The 26,005-nt window shown below is 40.5% G+C and overlaps 1 protein-coding gene across 9 annotated transcripts in view; it reads right to left on the reverse strand.

Annotated features, from left to right (window-relative positions):
• The window catches only part of RARB (retinoic acid receptor beta), a 334,649-nt gene that overhangs the window by 209,091 nt on the left and 99,553 nt on the right, over positions 1–26,005 (reverse strand). The gene's annotated exons all lie outside the window — the stretch shown is intronic.

The raw sequence follows: 26,005 nt of genomic DNA on the forward strand, positions 1-26,005 counted from the left end.
AAAATCACCAAGCAGAATAGTCCAGCCAGAGATGGCTGAAAGGTACATGTTAGTTCAAGCAAATCCCTCTATGTTACCCTGACTGCAACCTCTTCCCAGCTAGTGCTGTCTGTGCCAACTGAGTGTCAGACAGTTGTCCGTTATATGGGATCTCACAGAGTACCATATGCTAAAGTAAATCAGCAGTAAGCATAAAAAAAGGCAATTTGTGTCCTCAAAACGATGAATAAGCAAGAGAATGCAATGAAGATGCCAGCTAATGGAAATAATATCTCAAAATAAGTGAAATCTGTAAAGGCTGTCACTTTCTTTATATAAGCCATAGGTCTGGAAGATATTCTGCCTATACAGACCCTAAAACAAAATTTTTTAATTCCCAACATGGAGTCCATCACTGTATGGACTGTGAGATGGGGAGAACCACGGTTGCTCCGCACTGCATATCCGATTTTACAAGGGAGAAGGGAAGGGAGCAGAAGTGGGAGGAAAGACTAGTATGTTGGGTTCAGTCACTGCTGCTTCATTCGATGAAAGATGCGAAGATCCCCCTTTCATGAATGTAAAGCTTGTCTGTTTTGTCAGAGATTCACAATATGGTTTGAAAAACCACCCCAACCTACTTAAAATAATTATTTAAAATGAAAAGTGACTAAATTGTGTGAAATACTAAGAAATTCAAGGATGTATGACAAGCAACATACCTGACTGAATACATTGAAGAACATTCAAAGGGAGATTACGCAGAGCTCTAACACAGCAAGAGATGGAAGAGATACTGAAGAAGACTGAGAAAAAGCACCTTCCAGATACCTTTGTATAAACAGCTCCATTTACGTCATGGACTAGGTCTCATATTCATACGACCACTCTGACTCTAGTTTTGCCAGACAAAAATGTGTTTTTAATTAGTATACATTAAAAATTAGGAGATATACTCCTAAAATAATAATGGGAGCCCATGTGTTAAAGAACACCATAGGATCTCCTCCCTTTTAATACATTTTAGAACCACAGTAATACACCTATACCATGGTTTTACCATGTGTGAGCTAAGACAAATTTTTCCTGCATGTGTTTGAACAGTAATGATGGGCCTTAATAAAAAAAATAAAAAAAACCACAAAACCAGAAAACAGGTGTATTGTCTGCACTACCAGAGTATAAGGGTTTTGAAACAGAAAGAAGTATTTATTCTCTTGTACAAAGAGGAATGCAAAAATGTAGCCTCTGCGTATCAGATCTAAGCATCAAAGACCAAATGGCCTAAAAGCAGAGTAATATGAAAATTTGAGAAATCCTACAGCGAGAACTTAAATTCCGGTCTAGCATTTGATTTAGTGATAATCCTCCAAAAACAGTTCTGCATCTGATAAACACAGGTTTAGGATCCAGTTGTTGACACATGGTAAGGAAATGAAACACATTCTCCCTATATGAAGTTCACATTTTTCTGGGTGAAACAAAGCACACTTGTATCTCATGTCTCTAAGGCACCTTTTAAAGCAGTAAGGAGAAATGAAAGTCATCTACACGAAGCAATATTGTCTGACGTGCTAAAAAGATCTGAATGAAACAGCTTGACTGTCACATCCACTCTTAAGCCTTTGAAAAATAAGGAAACCCAATTTAAGATTTACACAACAAACCCAGGGCACACAATTCCTTGAAATTACAACTCTGCTTCACGTGCCTCACTGCAAAGGCAGGTTACTCGCTGAAGCTCCTCGGGTCCAGCAAAATAGAAAACTATTAAAAATGAGTGACGGTCGAAAGTTGGGTTCACTAGAACACCGCCAACGCTGATTAGTAACAACCACAATAATAACATATTCTCCTTTTAAAAATTCTCCACTTTTAAAGAAGGAACAGACATGTTAGCAGGTCTGACAAGTGGTGACTATGGCACCCAGTTCACACTCTCCTGAACAGAATTGATCATTTAGCCACGTACCAGCCAACCAAAATTACTTTGTCCCTCATTTTTTAAAAGCACATAATTCTGAATAATTATGTCACTCAATGGTCCTGAATATTACTGAATAGCAAATGCATCGAACAGGAAGCTAAATTTTATAATTTAAAACACGCATACACATAAAAGGTGGGGCGGGGGTGAAGGATACACTTTTTCAAAACAACACACACAATTACATAGCAACAGCGTAAAAGCTTCTGGACAATTTCCTTTCCTTAGCCTCCAATGGAGAGTTTATTCCAGAGAGACAACCCTCAGCAGACAAAGCCTGCTTGTAAACATAGGAACACAGGAATTGCTGTACTGGGTCAGATTAAATAGTCCATTTAGTTCAGTAACCTCTCATTTGACAGCAGCCAGCATCAGATGCTTCAGGGAAAGGATGAAGAAATCTCTAGGAGAGCAATTACAGAAAAACTTTCCCATAAAATTTCTTTCCAGCTCCCATCGTCTACTGGATGTCTTATGCCCTGTAACAGGAGGTTTTTGCTTGGTCTTCTTGTTTGTTTTTGCTAGCTTGAATAATACAAATAATGCTAAATAATACCCCAAGCATTGTCGATATCTTCTGTATCTATATTCCATATGTTTTTAATCCTCAAAATTGTTGGCCCTAGCAGAACCGAGAGGCACCAAATTTCAACATCACCAGTGCGCTGCTTAAAATAACATTTTGCTACACTTTTAAATAACTCTCATTTTCCCTGGATGATCCTGTGTAGTTACAGGATCTAGTGTAGCATAGTAAAAGAAAAGTAACGTGAATGTAACTCATCTTCAAGAATGCCTGCTGCTCTGTTTTTCTGACCATAGTATACTGCAGCTATTCTTTAGAAAGAGGCTTGGGGAAGGCAGAAATGCTTCCAAATTCCCTGCCCCACTCCAAATGTTTCAGGTTTCCTTCAGGACAAGTATTATTTTCTTTGTCAAATTTACTTGTTCACCTTAATTGCTAGTATACACTTCTTCAAATGTCACCCATCTAGTTAACTTCCTTAGATTTCAAGGCAAACACTTTTCAGGGCAGAAAAAAAAAAATCAATTCTTGAATAACAAGTCAAGAGTAGCAAGTCATTTCTCTAATTAAGGCATTGACTTCCTTCTAAGATTGCACTAGAATTATCTGTATAGTCACTTCCATGTTAAAACCCTTGGTAAATATTAGTAAAGAAACAATTACATCAATTAATAACAGCAGCTGACAGATAAACACTACCAAGAGGACTCCATTCGCTTCCCAAACACAATGCCAGTTTCCAAATGAAGGCAGAAGGGGAATAATACAGACCCCAAGCTGCCCAAAAACTGAATCTGCAAGTAAACACTCAGGCTCTGCAAATACCGAGCCATTACCAGTCTGCTTGCCATCCTCTCAACTGATACATAGCAAGCAGCTAATGGGGAAGCTCCAAGCAAGCAGTGACAACAGCTCTTGGGCAGTCTGCCCCATCATTTGACCTCTGGTTGGCTTTAGGGTCACTTGTGATTCATCCATGCTGGCTGAAGTCTGCAGGCTGTCTCCAGGGTTTTTTTTTTCAGAAAGCTGAACATTTGCAGTTTTTTTTAATTTATTCACACTGTCCATGTGCATATGTCTTCATTTGCAAGTCAGCTCAGGCATGGAAACAAACAGAGCATGGGCAAGTATTAGACTAAATTATTTCAGCAATCACATTACTTTTGGTAAACCGCCTTTTGCCAAACCAAAGCATCTGCAGCTTTGAAACTTAACTTCCAAATTATTATTTTTTTTAAGAAAAAGGAGTATCAGGTCAAATAAATTTGGATTATGGCAATCTTCAAACATTATTGCTGCAAATAAGACTAGCATAAGCAAATCAGCCCTTTGAAATCAGTTGTGATGACAAAACACCTGAGCAAGGAATGGCTACATGGGATAATTCTTTTTATTTTCATTTTTAAACAACACAGTGTGAATACTGTACTTCAAGTTTCCCTCACCTCATTTCAAGTTACATTCTCCCATTCAGTTCCATCTATATATAGTCAAAAGGCATAGAAGAAATGGCAGGAGTCTGGTCATTGCTTGAGATTCAGGCTGGAGGAAGAATTAAATTAACAGAAACATATGCTGATGGAGAGCTAGGAAGCCTCAGTGGTATCCCCGTCTCCTACTGCAGGTCCTTCCAAATAAATTCAATGCAAAGATGACATCACATAAGCGGATAAGAAGTGGAATCTGGTCTGTATCTCAGGACCAGCTCATATTCACATCTGCCCCCACAAATAAATAAAGAGATACCACAGAGCTAACAGCATCTGGCAAAACTAGGCACAAGGAACCCTTAGCCCAGGGCCCCTGGTGCTGTCAGGGACTGATGGCCCTGGTAAGCACTGCTGAGTATCTGCAGGACCTCCTCACAGGTACAAAAAGCAAATACCATCATCTATCAGACAGAACAGTGGGGAGCAACGTTCCTCATCTCAACACGGCATTTTGAAGTGGGCAGCATCATCTTGTCTTAAGTACTAGGTGAGCTGGAGTAAAATGGATGCATTCAGGTTTTTACAAATGTCAGTATAATTTTTTCTTTCTTATCCATAGGATTTAGGAGGTGCTTACCCCACCATCAATGGAGTCTGAGACTCAAAATAACAGTGCTGCACTACCAGCAAAGGGAAAGTGCAAAAAAGAAACTATAAATCAACCAACTTAACTGGTATAGCTCAGAAAGGGACAACATTTAAGAAGCAAGTTCAAAAATACTAGAAACCACTTCTAAGCAATGTCAAGCTGACTGAAATCCTAAGAGTCTGAAAAAAGTGGAAAGTGTTGTGACAAGTAATCTAAACAAATGTTAAAAGTGAAGTTTGACAAAGATAAAATATCTGCCAAACACCCAAAACATAAATGAAACTGCCATTCAGCGAGGGCCAAATAAAACAAGATGTAGCCAGGCAGTTTCTGACAGAACAGTAGGGGCATTGTTAGGTCTTCTTATAGACCTCCTTTCTTCGTGGAAAAAAAAATAAATATATATATAAAGACGAAGAAGAAAGGGGCGAGGGGGGAGTGGGAAAGGCACACCAGTATGTGGAAAAGTATGTCTCCACTTCAGTGCACACCTCAGGCTGTCTGTGTTTATCTGTGAAAGAAAGGAGATGGGGTGTTTGCCCCATGGTTACTGCTGAGCTCTGAGGTGTTGCACACGCTGGAGGTTTCTGAGGACCAGAGCAGGAGGAGATGGTGAAAGACAACAGGGAAAGTCCAGGGGGAGGAAGAAGAGGGTTTGGGGGAGTGGTAAGCTCATCTGAAACTGGAAAGACTTTAGTTTTGGTTAAAGCCTATTTCATTTCAAAGGCTAATTAGCATTTTAAATAAAGGAATTCTTCATTAAACATTAACCACCTCATCCTTCCAGCAACGGTGCTGAAAGTCAAAGGTTACAAAATGAACAGACAGACATAAGGCTTTTATACTTCTAACAAACGATAAAACAGCTTTTTCTATGTGTTTCCTAATAAAGAAGCAAAATACAGCACAGAGTACCAAAAAAACCCCAACAACTAAAACCAAAACCCAAACCCAAAAAAACTAACGCACAAGCTCTGCAGGTTTTCTGAACTCTTTTTTCAGGCTTTTTGATCTTTTCAGAAGTGAACAGTAAAACCAGCATATTCCTCGCTACAAGCTTAATTTTAGGATCAAAAGGATGGAGAAGTACATACACTCAATTAGCAGGGAGAATATAAAAGCCCCTTAATGGAAACGAAAACACATTTTGGAAACAAAAATATACTTTAAATGTTTCAGAGGACACTGGTGTGTGCTCCTCCGTTTGTGGCAACAGTTCAGGAGGAGTAACTTCTCCAAGTGGCACCCTTACACTTACTCACAGCTTTTCACAATACTCACCCTTCTGTGACTGCTTAACATGATCTCTATTTATGGCAACGTCTTTCGCAATCATTACTGTATAAATATTAAAATGAACAGGCAATCACAGAAACACAGCAGCAACCAATGCCAGAAACTGAATAAAAACCCACCACTTCAGCACACACTTTTGCTTGCAATTTCAGCCACTTTGAGATTTTTGTTGGCAGCATTTGCTGCACAGGTTAGGAAAGCCTTGGAGTAACGCTGGAGACAAGGCTTGTGACTGACCCAGGGGTGTAAGCCACAGCATGACCCCTACTTAAAACAGCAGATAATGTTAGTGGAGAGCGCCCACATCCATGCCTGTTCTCCTGACCATCCAAACCAGTGCAAAATGGGGCAAACAAGACGTCACAACCCGATCCAGGGCTGCTCCTGGGAACAATGCTGATTCTCCCCCCATCCAGCCGTAGCCTTCAAGTAGTAGGCTCCCTATGAACAGGAGATTCCAACAGTACATTGCACCCTCCCTTCCCTAAAGGGCTCAACCAGTTAGAGGAATTCTCCCAAGAAGCAGATTGCCATCTCTCTGATGCGCACTAGGAACCACACTCACAGAATCACAGGTTGGTTGGGGCTGGAAGGAGCCTCTGGAGATCATCTAGCCCAAGGGTCCTCAAACTTTTTAACCAGGGGGCCGGCGCGCGGATGCAGTGGCAGGCAGTCATCTGCGGCTGCTTGGTTTCCCCCCCCAGCCCCCGGCAGGGGGGTCTGTAAATACCGGGGGCCGGATTGAGGACCCTGGGGGGCCACATCCAGCCCACGGGCTGTAGTTTGAGGACCCCTGCTCTAGCCCAAGCCCCTGCTGAAGCAGGCTCACCCAGAGCAGGCTGCACAGCATCGCGTCCAGGTGGGTTTGAATGTCTCCAGAGAAGGAGACTCCACAGCCTCCCTGGGCAGCCTGTGCCAGGGCTCCGCCACCCTCCAAGTAAAGAGCTTTTTCCTCACATTCAGCTGGAACTTCCCGTGTTGCAGTTTGTGCCCGTTGCCCCCGGTCCTGTCGCTGGGCACCACTGGAAGGAGCCCGGCCCCGTCCTCCTGCCACCCACCCTTAAGGTGTTGGTACGCACGGGTGAGACCCCCCTCGGCCTTCTCCAGCTCCACAGCCCCAGCTCTGCCAGCCTCTCCTCACCAGGGAGGTGCTCCAGGCCCCTCACCAGCTCCGCAGCCCCCGCTGGGCCCTCCCCAGCAGCTCCCCATCTCCCGTGACTGGGGAGCCCAGCGCTGGGCCCAGCACTCCCGATGGGCCTCACCAGCCCGAGCAGAGGGGCAGGATCAGCTCCCCGCACCCGCTGGCCACGCTGCCCCTAACGCGCCCCAGGGTCCCATCCGCCTTCTCGGCCACAGGGCCACCGCTGTCCAGTCATTTGCCGCTGGTGCATGTCTACAGTGAACTACGACACACCATGGTGCTGCAAGCACAGCTTGCTGGTCCCACACGTACCTGGATCAAGTCTCTTCCAATACAAGGAAGGATGTTTTGTGGACTGCAGGCTGAGGCACCCCTCCCCGCAGGGCCCGCTGCTGCCCGCTGTGGGGGTTCCAGGCCCTGCCCACCCGGCAGGTGATTCCTCCAAACCATCACCAGGCTCACCTGCCTGCACAGCCCCGCTAACCCGCTCCACCTGGCCGCAGTAATTAAGCTGCAGTGGGGAGTTAAGTAATTAAGCTAACTCAGTGAAGAAACAGCACCCAAACTTCCAAGATGTATCTGAATGCACATCCTCCAAAGACATGCTGTTCTGCATGAACTCCTCAGACACAAAGAATGCATCATTTCAGCCTCAGCTTAAATCATAGTTATTTCCTCACAAGCATCCCATGTGTTTCTTTACAGGCGGGTCGTAGTTGCATTGCATTTTGATTAATTGTCCACACGAGAACTGGATTTTATACAAATCCACTTCAGCAGTTTTGAGCCCAGAACAGCCCTTAGACTTTAAAAGAAGCCCAGCTTTCTCCTATTTACAAATACAGGTCACAACAAACTGAGGAAAGCATAAGCTTTCTGATTTGTTTACAGGATGGCAACACTTTTACATTTCACTATGAGAAACATAGTTACGGGTGAAAAAAAAAAAGTATTTAATTTAAAATCTGTCGATATAATATTTCTTTTTAAATCAACTAACCAAAATACTTCATTTGCATCCATTAATTACACAACATTTAAAACCATCATTCGTCTATTATCACTGGTTTTACTGCTTTTAAAATGTGAGCCCATTGGGAACGCCAGGGTCTGGAGCCCCAGGCAGGAGGGGACGGTCAGCGTTGGCCTGTGGGATGACCACGTGCCTCTGCTGCCACAAACCCATACTGGTACCAGCAGCTGGTACAAAGCGGGTGAGGCAAGGTTGTAAACACCAAGTGAAGTAAGCCCTACAACCCCAGCTTCTAAAAGCTCAAGGAAGGAATCTTAGGAAAAACTGAAATAAAAACCCTGTGTATATATATATATATAGGTTCACAACCCTAAGTTTTCCACACCTGCAGACCAGTTCTTATCAGAGGGCTATCTGTATTCTATTTGCACCTAAGAGCTTCCAACATTCAAGGGTGAGAAATCCCAGCTATGGAACACACAATCTTCACGCAGCTCCCTCACAGCCAGAAAGAACCAACAAAAGAGGGGAGGGACCCCCAAGTCTGGCACAGCTGGAGGTGTGAAGTGAGCCTCACTCGGCAGCAAGGCATGGGTCAGAACGAGAGACGTGGGCACGGTGAGGCCACCGCAGCTCATGGGGTCAGTCAGCTGGGAAAACTGACTCACGGAGCCAGAAGCAAGAGGGTTACAAACTATGACTTCTCCATAGACAAACATTTCGGAAAGATCAACAATTAACTCTTAATTTTTTTAGGTGTTATTGAGGAAGGAGATGACTATACCACACGAGGGGAACCTCAAGGCTGCATCTCACCTCAGTGGGACTTGAAAACACTGGCAAACTAACAAACGTCAAGGTTTACTATTCCCAGTAGGATTTAAGGGCTACCTGAGGGAGATATTTGCAGCTGGTGTTAGGCAGACACAAAGCCCCCAACATCTTAAAGCTGGGCCTGGATTACATTCATCTCAGAGAAGCAGCAGCTCAAAGGTCAAGACAAGAAGGCGCAAGCGTACTTTTTCGTTTTGCAATTTCAACTTATTGCTTATAGACTACATGGGGAAAATAAATCCAGAGACCATATTGCCTGTTTTTTTATTTTAATTAAGTAAATGGCTGGAAATAAGTAATAGTTTTTTTTCCACTGCCTTCTCTTGCTAGCTGCCCAAACACAGGCCTTTCTATAACCATGTCATGGATCAAGATATTCATTAAATACAAACAAAAACCCTACTGGCATACAAGCTAATTAAAAAGTCTCTACCATTTTCACCTTTGCTTTTCTTCTTAGAAATGAATACAGCCTCATTTGATGCAAAACCCTGTATTCTGCAATCCCAATCTCTCTCCAGACACCCTCAACACTTTTGCCATTACAGCATATGACATTTCAGAGACGCTCCAATGTTGATATTCCCATTTTCTCACCCAGCTCTCAGAGATCCCCAGACAGAATTCCGTTCATTGTGGGCAATTTGTTATTGTCCAATTTACCCAAATCCTCTCTGCATCATTTTAGTGTTATGAATGAACCATTGTTTGCCTGCTGCTGTTTGCTCCTTGGGAAGTTTTTTGAGGGTTTGTTTTTTTTGGTTGATTGGTTTTGGTGGCTTTTTTTTCCAATACTCTTAAGAAAGTAAAATACTTTTTCAGTCCTCTAGATCTGTAGACACATGTTTAGTTGCAGTACTGGGTCTGGCTGGGATTTAGTTTTCTCCATAGCAGCCCATACAGTTCTGGGCTTTGGATCTCTGGCTGACGCAGAGTTTATAACCCACTGATTTTCTCTCTATTGCCAAGCAGGACCTGCACAGCAGTAAGACGTTCTCTTGTGCCCACCCCACCCCACTGAACAGCCTGCGAGTGGGCATGAGACTGGGAGCTGACACAGCTGGGACAGCTAACCTGCACTGACCAACGGGATATTCCAGACCATGTGACATCGTACTCAGCAATGATCACCTAGGGAACAGAGGAGTACAAGGGGACATTCACGGTTATGATATTTGTAATCCCAAGCAATCACCACGCATGCTGAGACCCTGCTTCCTAGGAAGCAGCTGGATATCTGCCTACTGATGGGAGGTAGTAAACAAACCCCTCTTTTTTATTTGCTTGCTAGTACAACTTCTGCTCTCTCGATTAAAACGCCATTATCTCAATCCACAAATCTTTTCACCTTCCTTCTATTTTTTCCCTATCTCATGGGACAGTGGAGTGAGTGAGCAGCTGGGTGGGCATTTGGCTGTTAGCCAAGGCTAACCCAACACAAGGCTTCGACTGACAGTAATTTTCTTCTTGACCTCCTTCTTCATCTCTAGTTATCTTCTGTTTAATTGCTGTAATGAATCCATACTAATTTAGCTGATCAAAGGAAAGTTGTGACGTAGCAGATGACTCAGTGCCACTGCATGCTTGTAATTGCAACGAATTTATGCAGTCACTGGCTGAACTTGGATGTCCTCCTCAGGCCAACCTACTGTCTCTAACCCATAGGATAAAGTTAATGTTGTAATTTATAGGAATTATTTCAGGAAATCCTTAGGAAAAGGGAAGACAATGACGGTGCAGATGTCACATAACCACTTAGACTTACCTGTACCTACTTCCACTTCCACCCATGACAACAGAAAGAATATCAGAACCGCAAGACCTCTGACTGATCCAGGTGACAGCAACACAATCAAGTTGTTCAGTAATGGACAGGACACTGGAAGATGCCAGAGAAATGACCTTGAAAGCCGTAAAGTTGCTCACATCTTTGTGAAATGAGCATTAATCCATTAATAAAGCAAAATGACTGACTTAGGCACTTCAGAGTTGTACATAACCACATAGGGCATGAGGGAGAGGGCTGCTGGATTCTATCTTCAGGTCTGACAGTGATTTGCTAGTGACTTCAGGAAAGTCACTTGAACTCCGTCTGACTCAATTTTTCCATTTGTGAAATGGAGATCAACATGAACTTCCATTTTAAGATAAGCGAAATACTCAAGGCTGGCATCATTAACTATAAGTAACTAATATCTATTAGTACTTGCTATATGCGATTGCCCCTTTAAGCGGTTTTCCTGGGGGCATGGAGAAACATAACTTACAGTTTAGCACAGACAACAACTTCATTTCAATAGCCATTCAGAAAAGGGCAACGTACATGCTCCTAAATGAATCCCACACCCCAAAATCAATTCAATGTCTAAGAAGAAAAAAAAAAAATCCACTGAAAAATAAGGCAACATATTCCAAGAAGGCTGTTTTATCTATCTGATATGTTTCCTGCATCTATGGTGATTTACAGTAATAGGTAATAACTAGTGTACATTACATCTAGTTTTTAATAACCACACTTCCATTATATTTCATTTCCCAAAGGGACTATTTGTGTTTTTTCGTATCTTTAACTGTAAAACTGTAAACTGCTATAATCAAGCATTGCTTTCTCTTCTATTCTGGACATCCTCAGCTGATTATAATCACTGCCTGCTGAACTTATCTTCAAAATGTTAATCATGAAATGAAATAAAAATTGATATTATTACATTATGTACTGCCCCATTCATTCATTCTTCTCTTCTTAACCCAGGAGACCTGGACTATGAAAAGCTGTAAAACAGAAGAGAGAGAGAAAGACAGAAAAGGAGGGAGGAAGAGAAAGAGCGTGAAAGAGAGCGCACACAAAAGAGAAAAAAAGAGAAAAAATTAAAAGGAGGGAGATGGGGAAGAAGAAAAGCCAAAAACTGTCTTTGAAGATGATAGCTAGAGAAGACAGTTGAGAAAAAAAGTCAAAGCACATGCTGTTCTCCCTGGTGTCTGTAAAAGAGATGTAGGCTTTGGAAGTATGTTTTGAGGTACTTGTACAACATTCACTGTAACTTTGGATAAAATAAAGCATATTAAAAAATAGCACAACTGGTAGATGTGTAAATCACACGTTGCTTTTTGGGAACTCGGGACTGGCTCCCACAGCCATATACCAGCAGAAGGACTACATGAGGGGAATGTATTTTAGAATGTGTCAACAAAAACAAGTGCATAAGTGAGTAAATCAAGCTGCACGGTCAGCTGGACTTTTCAAACTGAACCTACATTTAGGGAAACTGATAGGTTCAGGAGGATGCTGTAACTGAAAAGTGACTGAAAGGGTCACTGCATGGGGGTGTACAACTTCATAACATCCACAGTGACATTTTCAGCAGCCTCATACACAGTATTTCAGAGATTTCCAGGTTTTCAGCGACAAAATGATGCCATGTTGGGAAAACCTAAAATCCTTGGTTTAACTCACAGACAGCACAAAGGACACACGCACACACACATGCAGACGAGATTTTAGTTTTCTCTGCTTTAATACGGAAAGCCAATACTACAAACTAACAAAAAAGCAAACTTCAGTGTGGTCCACCATTTTAGCTTTGTCAGTACAACCAAAAGGCTGGCTATAACTGCATCCAGAAGAGCAAGATACAACCATAGCCCACTTAATAGTAAAGATCTCCTTAGTAAAGAGAGTTTTAGCGGAACACATCGAAATATAAATCTCTCAAGTCTCTCTGTCCTTTAACTGGACGCTGTCCTCAGAGGTAATTAAGATTTCTTAGCTTTCTCTCAGAAGAAGAAAGGCAAGAGTATCTGCAAGGAAGATTTAAGAAAACTGCACAAAGGAAAAGCTGGCAGCTCAAGTTCAGCCAGCTGGAAAGTAAAATCAATGAACTAAAAGCATTATTAATTGAGACAAGTGTACATGGACAGAGGCAAAACTATGGACAGAGCAGAGGAGATAAAGCAGACAAACCATTACCACCGATAGTAAATAACACCGAATGAAACAGATATGATCAAAGTAGCATGTACATAAGCACCAGCGATATTACTTCTGAATTTGATTTATTTTATCTTAAGTTACAGTGTATATCATTTAAGCAAGCCAGTTCCTTCCAGATATCTTGCTAATATCCCCTTAACAGGACTGAATGCCCAGACAGTAACAGATTGAATGAAAAGGCAAGAAAACCCTAACTAGATAGAAAGGCACTATAAACTCAGGACAGCTAACAAATTTCCTATATACAGTAAAGCAAGAGGCCACTTTCGTCATACAGTCCGACCTACTGTAAACATGGGGCATGCATTTTTCCCCAGAACCTGGACTAACGCAATTCTCTACATATATAAAAGACATCAAATGATGGTGAGTTCCTCACTTCTCCCATTAAACTCCCTTCCCTTTTCCTTGCCCGTTGATGGTTATAGCGTGCATAATTAAGGAACCGCGGCAGACCTGATGCCCACGGACCAGAGACCAGCCCCAAGAAATGCCTGCCTGTGTAGCAGCACTGCCTTTCTCCTGGTCTGATACATCTCATTTAGACTCCTGCTTCAGAAAGAGAGGTCTGTGAGAAAATTTTATCGAATGGAAACAGCAATATCCATGATGTGGTAGGTAGCATCCTTCACTCTTAAGTAAGTATGGATCCAGAGAGGTATCAGACAGGATGATGGTCGTGACTTCAGGATGAGTTAGCAACAACTGTGTTGAAGATGAGTACCTCGTACTATTTATCATCTGAAAATGGGTATCATGCCCAACACTTCAGCTAAATTTCTCTTCCGGCAATAACAGCTTCCAAATTCCCCCTGCACTTGCAGCTGCATGTCCTACTTGCATCCCTTTTTAGATCCCAGGCCACAGTCTACTCTGCCAACTTTAAGTACACAGAGAATATACCAACATGATAAGGAGAATAAGAACTATGCATAGGTGGGCATGAAATGGAAAACATAGGGAAACGTACTAAATGCACTTTTAATTGCAACTGATTCAATCACAGCTGAGGCCACCTCAGCCTTTACGGACTGCGCTCACAGCTACTCAGTGTTTAGCAACTGTCATGGAAAAACTCAGCACATCTCAAGAAGGAAGAACGTATTCTCATCTAGTCCATGTCAGTTAATATCCAACACTCCCTAACAGTACGCTTGCCTAATACTCCTAAGCTATCATTGTATCACGAAGTCAGTTCTGGCACTTTTACCGAAGCTGACTGAAAACACAATCGTAACGCATTTAGGGGAGCGCTGAAAGAAGCTCATTCACTGTCATATTAATAATTCTGTATAACCTACAAGAGCAGTGGCAGTGTGCTCCCCACCTGGGAGGTGGACGCACTCTACTGCAGTACAATCATTTGCCTTTTATTTCTCTGATTATGGATGTTAAACACCTAAATCCAAAAGAGATAAAATTCTCCATACAGTATCCTACAAAAGCAAAAGCACTGACAATAAGGTATTTATTGGATATGGTTAATTATCTCGTTTTATTTTTACTACTCAATAATGTTTTCACAGAAATTATGAAGGATACAGATTCCTGCCAGACCTGAAATAATTTGTAAAATATAGAGTATTCTACTAACATTTCTGCAAGTCTGAGACTACAACTGTCAAACAATCTGTCCTGGCTTTGTGTCTTTCCTAACCAAAAAAGACCATTAAAAAATGAGTGCTGTGAACTTCATAACTATGCTGTGTTTCTTGTCATGCTGGGATTAGTAATAGCAGCACTATCAAATATTACTGTGCAATAAAACCTGTGGTTTGCATTTAGATTACATTTGATTTCTTCATGTGGAAAATGCATGCTCTAATTTTCCTCTTACAGTAAAATTGATAATACATAGAATACAACATCACAGCAGATGACACAGTCTACAAGGTAGGCATGACTTGTTTTATAGTCATAAAGCTTGTACTTCTGGCTGGGATTTTATGAGCCAGGCATACAAAAAAAGAGTACAAAAAAGATATTTATAAATAAAGGCATACAACAGTAAATAGGAAAGGAGACCAAGTTACAGAACAGATTGAACTGGATATAATCAGAACCAAACAGCTTTCACAGAAACTGCAAACTTAGCACTTGGATACCTCACCAGTCAATAACGCAGGTACAGCAGCCTTCTTTAACAAAAGAAAGCAATTCTAGGCAGGAAGAAAAAGAATGTAAATAGAACAGGCAGCATCCTTACTAGGCAAAATAAATAAATAAATTTTAAAAAATCTTTGATTATATGCTGTTAAAGCTCACAATATCACAAACAGACCCCTCACCTCTCCCCCCCTTCTTCCACAAAGTAGAAAACATCTATTACTGGTTGGTTGTTGTTTTTTTTCATACTAGGTAATCTAGCAAAGTATTCATTTCAGTAGTATCTTTTACAATATGTCTCAGAGAAGCTTCTATAAGCATCTAGGATCTTATTAGCTAAAAAAAAAAAAAAAAAAAAAACAAAACCAAAAAGGAGGTGCACACCACACAGTGTCTCCATGGGGACACTGCACATGGCAGAAGCTGTGTACAGAGCACTTCCATCACAGAAAGGCAATGGGGAAGAATTATACAATAAGGAACAGAGCAGAGATCTCATTAGCATGTAAAAACCATAGCCCTATATATACTGTTGTATTTCTGTATGTCGTCACATTAAAAAAATTGCTGTTTATTAGCCATGATTTACTGAGTCGAGCACAACAGAACCAGGCACAAGCTGAAGCAAAGCAGCTGGATGTAAAACTAATGCAAACAGCTAAGAGGAGAGTGATGTCTTAACTGCTCCTCTGCATAGCTTGATCCACCAACCAACAGATGAACTGATTACACATCACAGCAAAAATTTCACCTTTTGCTACACTGCAATGATTTCTGAATAAATACAAAACATGGTCAAGCCTGACAAACTGATCTATGAAGAGTTGCAAAACAATTCCTTGCTTCCACTGAGGGTGGTGTTAAAAGAAATTATCATTTTACAACACATTAGTGTTCTCACATTCAGGCCAACCATGAAAAATCATGAACTGCAAACATATTAATTTTTAACTGTTTATGTCCACTTAAAAGTACACATTTTTCTTACTACTAACACAATGCTATCGCCACATTATCCTACTAATCTGAACTCACATTTCTTCCCACTGCATTCTCACCGTGGATGCATACCTCAATCCAAAGTAATGAAATCCTGACCGCACAAAGCCAATGATAACACCATGCTCAAAGCTCAAAATTTCAGCAGAAGCATAAATTCTCAACAGACACCATTACAAGTTAGTCTCCCCACAATGCTCAAGCCCTGACTTGTGTCCACTTGCTTGCTCAGGCTTTGTATCTGGCTTAAGAAGTGCTGATATCAGGAGAAAGGCACTTTAACCATGTATCATAAACAACGTGCATAATGGCTTATGGGTGACTGTCAGCCTTGCTTTTTCCTTTTTATACTGAAGGTATTTTACTCAGGAAGAAAAGAAAAAGAGGAATCAAAGCTCTGGACTTTGTTTTTTTTCTTAGAAGAGGAAAAAAAATAAAACAGACAAAAGTTGTGCAAAATGCAGCAGTTCCCATACACAGCACCAGATAAGGCTTCTTTACCATTTCAGTATTACCCTGACTCCCTAAATTTGAAGTTCACATTAACTAAAATTAAAACTCAATGCAGATTATCATGTTTCATGTATGTTTTTTTTCATAGCCCTTATGCAAAATTTACTTTGGCACAACACAGGAGTGCATTATTAATCAACATAGATTTGTTTGAAAAGTAGGCTCTATTTACTCAGAGGCAGGACTGACTCCAAATCCAGGCTTTCTTTTCCACATGGAATGCAAGCGTATCAGATTTGGTATTTGATTTTTCAGCTCAGCTGTGAGAGATGAAATGAACTTTGGAAAAAAACTGAGGTAGAGTCTACATGGTAACAGAAAAAAAACCCCACATGATTGTATTTTTTTTTTTTTTTTTGTGGTTTCAGGTATCAAAGTGAAAATATCAAACCTTTCTAATCACACCCAGTACAGTAAAATCTCAGACCAGTTGAAGACAATGACACTTTGCCATGGGCATTAAATGAATCTGGTCTCACCCATCCATGACCAAAAAAGACACAGCCACATTTCAAAATCAGTCACTTTTCTCTTGACTTTCGCATTAGTTTCGTATTTATACCTCCCCTGTCTATTCTCACATTGGAGTCAATTAGCATCTATAACATAGCTAGCTGAGCAGATCTGTGCAGTTTTAGTATGAAGTCCTTAAAATCACTGTTCTTTACAAGTTATTTTGATGAAAAGAGAGACTATTTACCAGCAACTATTAAGGATGAAGCTTAAGGAAACAGAAGCAGCTTGTAGGAGGATTTGCTAATGCAGTTTACTGCTGTTACTTTTCATATCTGAAAAGATACTGCCTCGGAAGTCTCTGACGAAAATGCAAATAGGTATTCTTGGGAGACGGTACAAAGCCAAATGCAAGTTATAAAGTCAGATAACTCAGTCTTAAGGATCTCATCACAACTAAATCCACTGACAACTCAACAGTGTCACACTAATACAAGTGGGAAATCAGAATCCATGCTGCTAGAAAAAGTGATGGTGGAGACACACAAAAATTTTCATGATAAGAGTTTTTCCCATAAATGCGTGCATGAAGCCAAAAGATTAAGTCCCCTACGAGAAGTCGCAACACTGCCTACCAGGCAGTGATAACCTCTCAGCAGTCACAATAGGTGTGTTTGTTGCAACAACTGGACAGAAAGAAAAGGCACCCACACCTCAGTGATTCTGCACCGAAGCGTGCCTACTCCTAACACAATGGGAAACCTGTTCAAGAATAGCTAATCCGTGTGAAACCACGACCTCAGTAATGCTGTTAGCAGCAGTCAAAACTTAAAATCCTCTGAATAAAGTGTTGACTGAGCGAGTTAAAGCTTTAGGTAGGCATCTCTCAACCCATCCACCCACTCACATAGCTAGGAGTGGTATCCATGTGATAAATTGCATTTAACACGCACCTGCACTCTACCTACTAATCCATCCTCACCTTGGCTGCTCCTAGCATTACAAATCTCTGAGGCACTTCAAACAACCTTCTTCTGTGAGGAAGAAATTCTCCTCAAAAGTGTATTGGCGAGAAGCCAGGAAAGATTTAAGTATACTGTAGTTCAACCTGATTAGAAATAGGATCTTTAAATTCCCAGAAACCTATCTTTCTACGGATTTTCAGGATTATTACTATTTCTAGGAGATGAAAATCCACGATTTCTAACAGTAATTCTCATAGTTCAGTCACTAAGTGACTCTGAGACGCATACATGTACATGCAGCTGAGGATGGGGTCAGGTGGTAAAGCTCTATAGATGCTGACAGAGGTAACGTGCATGCTTACCTCTGGTTAACCATGACTTATTATTATTAGATGATTCCAGTAAAGGATCAAGTAAAATTATTCTTCGATGATTCCCTGCAAGCCTTTTGGGAGGACAGATTCTTGAGGTCTTGATTTCAAGGACAGAGCAGTAGTTTTTTCAGAGTTATACAGGATGCTATTCCTTAATAACACTGAAACAGAGTTAAGAGACCTTTCCATTTTGACGCTCTTATAAAACGGAGAAAAGACTTTACTTTGGGCTCAAACCAGAAACCATTGATTGGGGTTTTGTTTTAAATACTGGTAATACCGCAGGCATGAAAGGATTTCGCTTTTGCAGTCCCTAAGTCTGGAGGCCACCAAAGGGTCTGAAGCTGGACTGACCCACAACATGACTGCACCCCCCCACAGCTAGGGGTCTGCTCAAGGCACCTTGCCAACCACCACCTGCATGGAAAATCGAGACCTCAGCAAGGGGAACAGACCCTTTCAGTTGTTGAATTTCAAGAAAACCCAGTGTGTTTTAAAGGTGTAAATTAACAGTGCGATAAATTTATAGAGGAAATGCTAATTTTTTCCTCGAATTACTGCAGCTACTCTATTTCACAACACAAAGGCTTAGAAAGAAGCATGCTTGTCTCCAGACTATGCACTCCGTGGCAGCTTGAAGAAGTGGCCTGGAGCAGTACCAGAGGTCCACAGAGACATCTACCCAGGCCCAGAGTACTCAGCAGATGCATCTCCTTTGGCAGGCAGGAAAAAATTCTACCTCAAGATGAGAGAAAGAAGGATTTTGTGAGAAGACAAGTTTATTATTATTTGAACTCTGGCTGGGCACCAGGACTGGACCCTGAAGAAATTATGCCAGGATATATGCTCAAAGTTAGCTTCCCTAGCAGCTCTGTGCAAACGGAAATCAGCAGGAGTCTAGCATGTAGAATGGCTTCTGAATTGGGTCATTAATCTGTACGAGCAGGAAAACCTACCCAACAAACACATTAGCAGTCATCGCACTCCAGGTTACAAGGCTGAGCTATCATGCAAATTGATGCACATCTCACGCCTCCTCAAGTCATGGAGGAAGGCACAAGCAGTCTACGGGGGAGAGCACAGAAACCTATGGATGTGTGCTCTTGGTGAGGAACAATGGAATAGGACAGATTTATTTAGTTGTATTTTTTAGGTAGTATTTCTTCTGCAACAGCATTCGAAGTCTTCAGAGATGGTCAACTCCTGAAACGGCTTGCCTCTAGAAACATGGCTGTTGCCACAAAAATGTTTGCCACCTTGAAACAAGCACAAAAAACCACAGAGGCAGAAGACAATTCAAGGTTTTAAGTACACAGAGACACACAGATTAACAACAAGCATCTTTTTTCCATCCATTTGTTTGATGATTTATCAATAAACTCAGCAATCTCCACCTGCTGTCCAGTCAATAGCTGATTAGTTAGATGATTCCCTGCAAGCCTTTTGGGAGGACAGATTCTTGAGGTCTTGATTTCAAGGACAGAGCAGTAGTTTTTTCAGAGTTATACAGGATGCTATTCCTTAATAACACTGTAAACAGAGTTAAGAGACCTTTCCATTTTGACACTCTTGTAAAATGGAGAAAAGACTTTACTTCGGGCTCAAACCAGAAACCATTGATTGGGGTTTTTGTTTTAAATACTGGTAATACTGCAGGCATGAAAGGATTTCACTTTTGCAGTCCCTAAATAAAACCTAATGCTCTCTTTAAAGCAACCACAAACAGGACAGGCCTAAGTGGGAGAGAAAGACATATTTCTCAGACACTGTTTGTGTCATGAAGACACCAGTTACTTAAACCCAGAAAAGAACCGTGAGAGACAAGTTATGAAAGCCAGAATAGCCCTACATTATTCATCTAAATGCACGACTGTATCACCAACAAACATGATCTGAGTTAACGCTGGCTGGCACTTCCCCAGGAGGCTGCAGGAACTATCCGGGACTAAGGAGGGTAAGAGGGAAGAAGGGCTGGCTGAGCGATGCACCTGCTCCCTTGGCTCCCCTTCACATTTTGCACAGATTTGCGCAGTTACGTCTCCTAAGTGCAGATTATCTCATGCCCTTTTACAGTGACATGACTCTAGAAAACTTCTGGTGGATGTAAAATACTACACTGATACTTAGAAGCATTTCTATCATATACCAGCTGGTGTAAAAGAGCCCTCATACAGATAGGAATCTGACTTCGTGCGCCTAGCTTCAGCAGTTACTTAGCTGTGGATTTTTTTTCCCTATGTCTGATAAAAACACAATGATGAGGCTTGTTAGAAAAGCCTGGGGTTTTACTTAAACCTACTGATTTTTAGATAGATCTAAATGGAAATATACAAATTATATAAATTTAATAACACAAATACATATAAATATATATGGATACATACATAACATGGGTGTGTATATACATATACAGACATATATATACACAACATATATATATATACACACACATAAAACAGCTCTTCAGAACACAAACTGCCAAGCGTGAGTACTGGGACAACTCTTACTCTCACCAGAACCCCAGAAATGGTTCTTTTAAGTAATGGTAGTGCAAGTTCTGCTTTGCACTGGAGAACAGTCAGTGAACACAAGTTTGAGCTGTTTCAAGCGAGCCTGAAAGATGCTTATTCACCGAAGTCCACATCTGTTGCAAATGGCTCATTTAACTCAACCTCAGAGGCATTCGCTCTCCACTTTTCAACCTCAGAAAGCAGTAAGCTAGCTAAGGAGGTTAGGCGCAGTATCATCAGTTCAGATCAAAAAGATGCCAATGAACAGCTGAGACTTAAATTTATGCCCTGCGTGCTTACACAGACATGAAAACGAATACTAGATGTAATCTGTTTCAGCTATGTTATGTATTTTTGCTTGTTCTTACAGAATATCTGGAAGACAAATATTACACATAAAATCTTGAAATTAAAATCAACCAAGGAAAAATTAATCTAGCTGCCAAGAAGAACAGACTCAGGTTCCATGACAGATACATATTCAAAAGTAACTTTAAAAATGCTTCTACATTCAACCAACATGCTATAAAATGACAAATGTATATATTATAACACACCAATTATAAAACATTGCAGCAAGGATTAACTACATGCACAGATCTTACGAGCACCCTGGGAGCAGGATAGTGGACTAAAAAAAGTCAAGCAATCTTGAAATCCACAGACATTACAATTTCCTTGTATTAAAAGGGGGAGGGAGGTGTTAAGGGGATTTGGGATTTATTTTTTTTTTCTGAATGGGAGAGAAAAAACCAAGGCAGCTACTTGGAGTATCAGTAGGTTTAGTCTAGATGCAGAATATTTACCAGAAAATTAAATCTACCTAAATCCTGCAACATCTGCTTTTATCAGAGACTCACCTATTTCCAGAAAGATGACAAGCGCTTATAAATCCATTTTCACAAGAAAATTATAAAAATCCTTTGGACGTGCAATGCTCAGTATTCAATATTTGCCACCGGCAGACACTTAGACAAAATGGGAAGCAGCCTTCAAAAGCATCCAGATAGAAAAGCAAATCCTAGTCTCCTTGTAAATCCTGCAAAAATACATCTCGTTCACTTGTGTAGATCTCTTTATTGCAGTTGACATGGGCTTGCCCAGGGGACTAACTTGTTGTTCCATAAAGATCCTTAAATAGGCACTACTGATGAAACATTTAATCCAAGCCCTGGTATCAAATGGCTGCTATTGCCAGTGACAGTGATAGAAAAATCTATTTGCCAATTAAATAACTGCATGCAAAGCTATGACTGTTTATTATGCCTTTTAACATAGTTCAGCTGGTTTGGATCATATCCAGTGAGCTTCATATTTTACAAAAACTGCATTCCATTTAACTTATAAGTAACGTGCTTTAAGCCTTCGTTTTTTAAATACACCTTTTCACTCATGTTGTTATGAAGTGTTTGTTTGGGCAAGGGAATACATTTTACACACAAATGCCACTTATATCATTCGACTATACATATATATTGCTTTAGACCTCTCACTGTTGATAATGAAATTATGATTTATACTTAGAATACAAGACTGTATTTTAGTTGTTAAAAAAAAAACACTTTAAAAACTCACTGTGTTTACTTTAAATGCGAAGGACGTACAAAGGCTATTCATTTTTTTGTAAAACTAAGGGAATACATTTTGATCCCATGAGTCTAATAAAACTCTGCATAAACATAACAATAAGTAAAGCTAAGATGAATAGCTGAGAGGAACACTTAAGCCTGGACTTCATTTCGCTTGGACTTCCACCATGCCAGGAAACAAGACAACAAGTGAAGGGGCAGCAATTAAAAGGGATTTAAGATGAGAGGCTGCGCTACATCCCTGTGTGGAACACCATTAAAACAGGGCACAGCGCTCGGTTTGACAAGGCTGTAATTTAACAAAGTACATAAGGGTGTAAGTTGCAGCTGAGAGAGACCATCTCTGCTGAGAGCAGCTTAAGCATATGCTCAACTTGAAATAACCAGATCTTAACACGTGTTTTATGTCAAGCGTGAATATACATCTTTGGGACACAGACTGTAATTTGGTTTCATTTTAGTATGAGGAAAAAAAATTAGTCATGCTAATATGTTTAACAGTACTAAATAAATATGGGATAAAAATACTGGAAATTGCAGAGCATACAGCTGAAATTAATCCCTTTCCATAAACAGTGAAAAAGACAGACTAATAGGTGAGGGTTTTTTTCTTTTAATCACAGGAAAGTTTATTTTTTCCTTTGACCTTAAAAAAAATTACCAAATGTAAGTTAGTCTCTTACTCGTATTCCCTATTGCCATAAATTTAGTATAAATTAATAAAAAGTTATACTTAACATTTCAGAATGAACGCTGATTCTTCTGCATTTTGTATTAAGATTTCAGTTACTGCTTGCAATGCCATTTTTGACTTTATGACTACCTTGTCAGGATGAGTTGTAGTCTTTACTGCACCGATTTCTGGAGAAAATGTTTCCATCTTACTTTATCAGATTATCAAAACAGCAGTTAATAACTTAGAGAAAACGCTATTTCCATTTTCATATTTAAGCATTATTCATGGAAATTATTTGCGAATTTTAGTAACCCTTTCAAAGCACATAGGCTGAGTTTCTGTGAGATAAAATAACTGATTTAAGTATGCTGCTCTACCACAGGTTCATGAGAAAACAAACTGTAGCATTACCTTTGACTGCATTAAATTTAGCCTGTAAAGCAAAAAAAACCTCCAACTGTTTGTCTAGTAAACAAAGTTAATGTTGTTATGTCATATTACAATATCTTTCTTTCTATATTTTATGGCTATTTATATGGGAAAAGGTCCAGACTGTCAGTGCTTAAATACTGCATTTGAGCCTCTTTACTTCCTTTATTCCTCCCTGCTGGGTAGAATTTTTTAATCACAAAAATGCCTCCTGTAAGTCCATCTTGTAGCCAACCTAGTTATACTCAAATCCTAGCACAATCACTTTTTTGTAAAAATACCTTCTGAGCAGTAACAACTGGAACCCATTAGGTTTGCATCTGAGCAGCAGATTTTTGTGAAGAATATGGGAAGACAGTAGGACCTGCAGAAACATTGAGACCCCAATCCTAAAAGCATTTTTTGGGGGTTCACAGTCAGCATGTGAGTGGCACCTCTGAGAGCTTGCAGGTGCTCTCAGCTGCTTCCTTGCTTGTGCTGGGTCACAGCCTTAACACATAAGCTGCAGGGAAAAAAACCCTATTTGCTAACTTCCCCAAAAAAATGATTTTAACTTTTTTGTTTTGAATGAGGCATTTTTGCAGTAAATATTCATCAAAAATCTCACTAAACATTTTACACATTTTTAGCACATGTCTTTAACCAGCTCAGCTCTGACAGACGTTCAGCTAACACTCCAGGCATTTCTTACCTGTTTCTTTTGAAGTTTCTCTTTCAAATCAACAGTAGTGATCATGAAATCTTTTATTTCATTCTCCTAGGATTCTGATTTCTAACATCTACAATTCTACTCATTTATTAGTGTACAAAATATCTTGAAATGTGCCAAATCTATCTGAATAAATATGCCTCAATGTAATTAGCAATGCATAAACTATTCCTTCTGTTTTGGTTTTTTTTTTTTTTTTTTGATGTATCACAATGAATACATTGGCTTTAACATCTATTCTCTTGATCAGTCATTTTGAGGTGGTCCACTTTTGTTTTCCTGACTTTCACAAACATGCTTGCAGCCAGTAAGAGACTCTTCACTATGATTAATGGCCTCCCATTGGGTATACAGAAAATTTCCCAGCCTGGTTCCCTTGAGAATGCTCCACTACATGGATTTCTACGCAAAGCTAGATTAAAAGAGGAGGAGCAATAGCTATAGTCCACCTACCCCACAGCCATCAATTATATACAGTTATAAATCAAAGTTTTCAGCCAGAACAAAGCCTAGTGTGGCAAACAAACAAGGGCGTTCACAGCAAATTGTTTTGAAGCAGAATAAAACTCTTGATAGAAACAATGGGGCTAGCAAAGCCACTGTCAATATCACTATAAAGTTCTGTTGATTTATTAGGAATTAGACACAGTGTATCCAATTACTGCTGAATTAACTTAAACAGAAAGCAGCAAGTGGAAAAATAAGCAAGGAGATGGATTTCTCTTTTAAAATGAAGAAATTGCGCAATTCTATATCATAGTTAATTGAAGACAGTAACGCAAATCGTAAAGTATCTGTACTTTAACTCCCTATATTTGTGTTTCTTGGCTTTTGGTTTTAAGCTCGCTCTTTCATGAAACACTAGTATGTCTATCTCATCCATATTTCATCTCCGGTCTGTTTGTTTTCTTGGCTATTTCTGCCTCTGTGCCATAGATGATTTTGATCGGTTTGGATATTTTTAAATACCCTTCACACACAATCTGCTTTCAAACAAGACAGTAGAAAAAAACACTAGGGGACATGAAGACAAAACACTGTCAGCATCTCTCTTCACGTGTCTCTGCCTTTCTGGACAACGTGAATCCTCTGCAAGGGGTTGGGTCCCCCTTTTTTCAGACATTTAAAATTCCACTTTTCGATACGCAGCAATTTTGGGGAAACCAAAGAATATAGCATCAGTCAAAATGCAAGTAAGCTCCACCTAAAAAATTTAACTGATATTTGCTACTGCTCCCATTCCTCGCTGCAGAACATATTTCATGTATACTCTGGTTCCCTCTGAAAAAACAGATGCTTGAGGAAGGTGCTCAGCAATTTTCAGCAACACTTTAAATTCCTCAGATGTTTATGAAAAATTAACTTTTGACAACTCTGACTAAAGCTGGGCAGCCACAGGCAAGAGTCTTATGATTCCACCTTCCCATGAGACAAGCCTTGTCCTACACCGTGCCGTCCCCAGCCCTTCCTTGTGCTACAGCCCTCCAGCTTGCTACAGGCATCAGCACCCCGACTTTGGAGGAAGATGCAGTTTCTGGGCCAGATTCTGCACCTCTGACCATGCCTGGTCACACATGAAATATGTCCAGATCTCGTTAATGCATACACAAGCTCCTGTTTTCTCTGGAAAGAGGCCTGATGCATTCAGAGTGGTGTAAAGGCACTATTCATCACGGGTTGAAGGATTCCCGTGGGCCGTGCAGAAACAAAGACTCCCTGGACACCCATCCCCATGATTGACAGCAAGTGGTGCCAGAGTCTGTATGCCAAACCACTCCTTCTTCACAGGAAAAGAGCTTTCCAAGGAAAAATTCCAGACAACCACTGCGGTCGGGTTCTTACTCCATGTGTTACCTTGCGACATGGCCAGGCCTGA

Source organism: Falco punctatus (assembly GCF_963210335.1).
Source record: "Falco punctatus genome assembly, chromosome: 4".
In the NCBI taxonomy this organism is placed as follows: domain Eukaryota; kingdom Metazoa; phylum Chordata; class Aves; order Falconiformes; family Falconidae; genus Falco; species Falco punctatus.